Raw genomic sequence first — 6,139 nt, 5'->3', positions numbered from 1 at the left:
GTAACTCCCAGTGGTTCCACTGTGGGGAGTCCAATCAAGTACAGCAACACAGGTCTGACTTGTGCTCCTTTTATTAGTGGTAAGACGCAACATTAACAGACACTGAAAATTACAGAAGACTTCCTCCTTACTGTGCACCGCTAAGACTGACCTGGCTCCATCATCCCTACCCGCTCCCGTTACACAGCTGAAGTAAGATTTCCTACCCTCCTGCTTTCCAGACTGAACAAACCGTGCCATCGATCCCCACGGCTCCTGTGCTCTAACCCCCGATCATCTTGGTGGCCTCCACTGGACTTGTCCCCATACCTGTCTTGGCTTCAGGAGCCCAGAACTGGTCACAGTGCTGCAGCTGCAGTTTCAGAAGTCCTGAACAGAGAGGAAGGATTGCTTCCCTTGCCCCTGCTGCGCTGTGCTCAAATTTACTGCACAAACAGTAAAACCTTACTTTCCTTCCAGTCCTTTTCAGCTGTTGCTGGCTCATACACTCTTCTCTAGGTAACTGATACTTCTGTTCTCTTTTAAACTCTACTGCAACTTCAACACAATCCCCACTACTGTTTTTTCTTTCCATATAAAAACCACCACTTTCCTAACTTTTGTCACAAACTCATTTAGCCAAGGAGCAGCCTTTTAATATAACATTTACGCTGATTCCTGTTGTAGCATGTACAAGCTTCAATCCTATTAGCAACACCATTTCCCAGCACTAGTACTGGAGATCAGGAAAGAAAATCTGCTTCTGGTACAGTCTAGACAAAATGGGGGCCAAGGCCTCAGTTACACATCAGAGGTGGCCAACATCAGCTTTACTATTAAACACTCAGCTTCGGTTAACACTGGCTACCAGCACCTCTGCCGGAGGCTGAAGAGCGTAACGTCACAAAAGCTGTAACTCATCTCCTCACATCACAAGCAGACATCATATTCAGATTCTCCTGACGTGTCTTTTCCAGTCTGGCGTGCTGGTGGGGGACACACCACCTCTGTGCTGCTCTTCCCGTAATTTCAAACGGCCAGGTTCCCTCCAGTCTCACAGGGCAGACCTGGCTGCAAGTAGAAAGAATATAGCTTAAGTGAGAGTCATTCACTCATCCCTCTCCACAGATTCTGTTACTATTTGATAACAGCATTGTTCTTGTGCCCAAGAGCACAGAGAACAAGAGAGAAAAAAGCACATTAAGCACAAAAGTAATACAAAAAGAGACTGATAACCGAACATAAAGGGAACATTACATCACAAAAGTCACACCCACTGTTAAGTGCTCTAATGAGTGACAGCATGATTATATCCTCACCCCGATGGTCCCTGGAATTCCAACCTGAAGAGCAGCATTTGCACGTGATCATGGTTTAGCAGAAAGCCATCTTCAGTTCTGAGGGTTCACAGCCACCAGTGGTTTTCATGAAGACCTGATGCAATGGAGAAAAGTGAGCGTGATCCAGGCTGAGGAGTTACAAGAGACACTTCAGTGGTAACTTCCCTGAAAACGTGCTTTTGTCGTCAAAGTAGAGCAAATACTCAAATAGCAAACACAGCTGGATAAAGAGCTGGGAAATGCTAATGCTTTCCTACATAGCCCTTCCAAGAGGTTACCTGGAATCCTCCACCACTGTTCAAGAACCCCAGCAGCAGGCAGCCTGGCAGAACATTTTGACCTCACTACAGACGAAATTGGAGCCCAGTGCATTTTCTGGTAGAACAGAACTGTATGCAGCTTTATTTCAGAGCTGAAGAGGGGAAGGCAGTGACACACCAAGGCCAGCTCTCACCTCCACGAAATACTGCTCAGCAACAAGTTACGGAAGATCAAACTGACCAGGTGTAACTTTTTTTTATGTGACTGATTTGGCTGGCTCTCCCAGTCTTTTGCAACTTTTTCACAGTTTGCTGTTGCACACTATGTCCCAAATACAATGCAATCCACTCACATTTTTATCTTCCCTCAATTTTTAACACAATGTGATTAGGCCATTAGGCTTTGTCGGCCAGGTTCATGCTGCAATCTGAAGTGCACACACAGGAACAGTGCGCAAAGAGAAAGAAAGGATTTTATCACTCCACTGAGACAAAGAGTCATTATTTAGACAGTCAAAGAAACACTTGTATGGCCAAGGAACGTTGGCCATCTGCTCTTCCCTTCACAGGAAGGAAACTGAAATTTGAGGACAGAAAAATTCTGAGACACCTGGGAACCCTGCCAAACATCAAGGCTCCTCAATGGCTCTTGTGCACAGGGGCAGCCTGATCCATAAGGGCAAGCAAGAAGGCTGAATTCCCAACAGCTACATTGTCAAAACGTCAGCTGGACAGACAAATCTCTTTTGAATCAAACTTTGCAAAAAATAATCAAGTGTTTCTTCTGTTACTACTGCTACTGAAGAGTTTTAACTGTATTGTCTTTTTTAGATTTTGTGAGTAAATGCTTGTAGCCTGCATATTTCCATAGCCTGGTGGATATTGCACATTATTGTGTGATATTATATTATATCATATTATATTGCAATTTGATGGTGATTTTACTACAACGTAACAGGGAACTCCTTCGTAAAGGGCAAGGCAAAAATCACAAAACAAAGCACATAAGTTTTCCCACGTCCTCTGCCCTGCCCCGCCTCCCCTCAGTATCAAATGGGTGACAGGGTCCAGGACAGGGAAGACTTAAACTGGACACAAGTTACGTGCATTGGGCCTGATGGGAGGGAGCTGGCAGCCACTGCTGGGAGGCCACTATCAGGGAGAGGGCACAGCAGGGCCACTATCAGGGAGAGGGGTGTGAGGACTGGAGGAAAGCAACTGTCACTCCCATCTTCAAGCAGGGCAGGAAGGAGGACCCAGGGAACTACAGGCCCTGGAAAGGGGATGGACCAGCTACTCCTGGAAACCACTTCCAGACCAAGAACAACAAGAAGGTAACTGGGAGTAGTGAAAGATGCAACAAGGCATAGCAGGTAGAGAGTAAAAGGTAGAAAAAAAGGAGACAGAGCTTCTGTGGAGAGTATAATAGGATTCTGCCTGTCTTGAGTAGAAAGTTTGAACTATTTCAGTCTAGGGAATCAAAGACCACGCAGGCAATTTTTCAGTGTGAGTTCCAACTCACAGAACAGTTTGGGATGTATTACTGCAGAAAGATTTCTCTCATGTTGCCCTTCCCATGCTTTTTACAGACTAAGGACCCCTTCTTGTTTATACTTCCCATGCAACTCTCTGAAGTTTTACCTGCTTACTTCCCACACTTAATTTACTAGCTGACTTGGAAATCGTAAAAGGACCCCTCTAATGAGCAATAAATCATGTAGACTACTACTACAGAATCACAGAATAGTTTGGGTTGGAAGTGATCTTTAAAGGTCGAGTAGTCCAACCCTCTTGCCGTGGGCAGGGACATCTTTCACATGTCGTTAATAAATAGCTCAATGTATCTTGTTCTATATACAGCTAGTTCTCTACTTACTGTTAACACAACTATAGAGACAACTCAGAGTATGTTCACTAGGCCACATGAACGCAGAAGAGAACGAACCCACGTTCCTCTTGCTTTATCACCAGAACGTGCACATGTCAGTTAAATCCCGTCAGTGTTTAAAATTATTAATTAGCCTACTGGCTAATCCCAAGGACCATTCGGAATCAGAAACTACAATGTTGATCATAAAAACTGTATTCTGAGTGCAATGTATCGGGTAACATCCAGTAGCTCAGACACAGCGTCATTATTAATGGGGCACGATGGTTCTGGATCTAAGACACATCATGAGCCAGTTTTTGAGCTGTCTGCAAAAAGCTGTGTACGTATATTCAAGTTCTTTGAAAACAGGTTAACGTGTCACAGGAATTATGCAAGGAATTACAGTATCTGAAAGCAAGTATTAGTTGAAGCGTAGAAGCAGAATTATTCTACATCAAATCTCAAATGTCAACAAGAAGAGGGCTCCTAATTGTAGTACTCGCTGAATAAAGCCAAATATCCTAATACATACCTCATATTAACACTTGGTTCAGGATCCTCTTTTGTATGCGTAAGATAGCAGAAGGATTCTGCACAAGCCAGTCTTCATCTGCACTTTAAGATTTTAATAGTAACCTAAAAAAATAAAGACACAGTAAATAACTGCAACACTTCAAACAAACTAGAAAATATAGTAGCTTCTCTTTTCAAACACCTGTAAGTATAATATGGAGAAATAAACCATAATAAAACTTCACATTAACAGAAAAAAAAAATCCATTTATTCTCTACCCATTCTTACCACTTAGTTGTACTACATAGATTTCTCTAAAGATTTTAAATTTAATTTTACTATCTCAGCAGTTAAAAACCAGCTGTTCCAAGAACATTATCAAGTTCCTAGATTTTCATACCTCTGCTTAGAGTAGATTAAGTGCAGTTCTGTTCCAAAAAGCCCCAAGTCATTTATCTTTGCAGGGTTTTTAAAACACACATGTGAAACACCACACTGTCTTCTTCTAGGTCTGCCAATGCATGTGGCCAAAGTGACATTTCATCCTTCTCATATTATTGCCACTATAATAATTAGTATCCCTGCACACAACAGAGTTATTAATGAAACCTGAGAACTAACTGCTCTCACTGTAGTTGTACTGAGGGCATGGAAGCACAAATACCATCTCCTCCCTGTTCCGTAGCCTGCTGTGGTACCGGCATTTAACGGATACTTAAAAGGGGCAAAGCTATATATGAAATTAGAGTGAAATGTTGTCCTACTTTAGAACAACATCTTAGAACAGAACCGTATACAAGTCTCATTAAAATACATTTTACTACTAAAAGCATTAGAAACTGATGCAGAAGTTTCACACTTCTGCAATACATCTGCTTGCATTTGCAGTAAGTGCAGTTGGAAGCAAAACCAGTAAGTCAGATTATAATTTTTATTCCTATTACATTTATTAATTCATAATTAAAATGATTGTAATTAATTCAAAAAGGCCTAAATAAAAACTGAAGGCACTAATAAGGGTATTCATCCTGAACTCTGTGTGTCTGCTTCCAGAGTCCACATACAAAATAATTATCTGAAGTGTTTAAAATTCTACAGCTCCCTGTCCCAGGCTTTCAGGCTTCAAAACAGCTCTCACCCATATGCACACATTCCCTCCTCCCCCACCCCCAATTAAAAATCACCTCTTCTCCACAAATATCTGTTTTAAAATGAAATGCAAATACTGCAATATTTGATAGCTTTTAACATAGTCCATGACTCGGGCTGGGAAAGCAGACACAGAAACACACTGCAGAGCTAAGAAACCCTAAGGAAATCTCTGCAGAGAGGGAGATTGCTTGGAAAGCCCCGCCTGCAGCACTGCAAGGGGACAAAGAGCTCTGTATGCTCTCAGATAAAGACGTCTTAAAACAATTTACCAACATCTTGAGGTCTTGTTTGATGATCAGAAAACTTAGCACACCCTGCAAAGTATTTGTTACAGGTTGCACGTTTCAGGCTAGCTTTGCCTCAGGAGCAGCCCTAAAAAGCAACTCAGAAGTGACATATGTGCAAATTACAACACATGACCACAAACATTTACAACAAAGGTAACATTTACCTTATGAGATACAGCTGAAAAAAGGCAGAGGCTAGCAGCACAGAATAAATATGATTTCAAAGTTGGCACAATTTAATGTCTGAGTCCTATTAAAAGTGCTGTTAATTCATCAATCCTCCCATTTGTTTCCTTTTCATCTTTTCCCCTCCACGGTGCAGCTTGCTATACATCCAATTTCAAAAGTTCTGTTACCTATTCCATAACACAGACATTCAGCAAGATGGATACTTTCTTCCTAAAGCAAATATGACAGAGCACAACCCACCAACCCTTTATAACTAGAGCTATAACTTTACAACGGCTACTATTAAAAGCATTTTGCAGGTCAAATACAAAAATGGCCACAGCGATGACTATCAGCTATAAGGACCTGGTTGGAATTGTCATCTGAACAAATATTACTGTCCTGAGACATTACCGCCACACGGTGAAACTAATCCAGCTATTGACAGGTACGTACCCATCTTAAAGGGAAGCTACAATTAGAAACTGCACATCTTTCAGTCTCTATTTTAATACTATGAAAAAAAGAGGCTTCCCCCCCACGCCCCCCAGCAAGACTAAGACCTCCAA

General features: G+C 42.0%; 1 protein-coding gene across 4 annotated transcripts in view; it reads right to left on the bottom strand.

Annotated features, from left to right (window-relative positions):
• Positions 1-55: 55 nt before the first annotated feature.
• PSPC1 (paraspeckle component 1) overlaps positions 56-6,139 on the bottom strand; it is a 61,846-nt gene continuing 55,762 nt past the window's right edge. For 2 of the 4 annotated variants that reach the window (XR_015257491.1, XR_015257494.1), the window contains 2 exons: positions 3,982-4,085; positions 56-1,447 (listed from right to left, as the gene is read on the bottom strand). The gene's annotated coding sequence lies outside the window, so the exon portion shown is untranslated. The remainder of the gene's footprint in view (positions 1,448-3,981; positions 4,086-6,139) is intronic. The other 2 variants (XR_015257493.1, XR_015257492.1) reach the window with 2 other exon arrangements.

Source organism: Chlamydotis macqueenii, chromosome 1 (assembly GCF_036417535.1).
Source record: "Chlamydotis macqueenii isolate bChlMac1 chromosome 1, bChlMac1.mat, whole genome shotgun sequence".
NCBI classification, from domain to species: domain Eukaryota; kingdom Metazoa; phylum Chordata; class Aves; order Otidiformes; family Otididae; genus Chlamydotis; species Chlamydotis macqueenii.
Note: the sequence above shows the minus strand (reverse complement) of the source record. Positions and strands in the feature narration are given on the sequence as shown.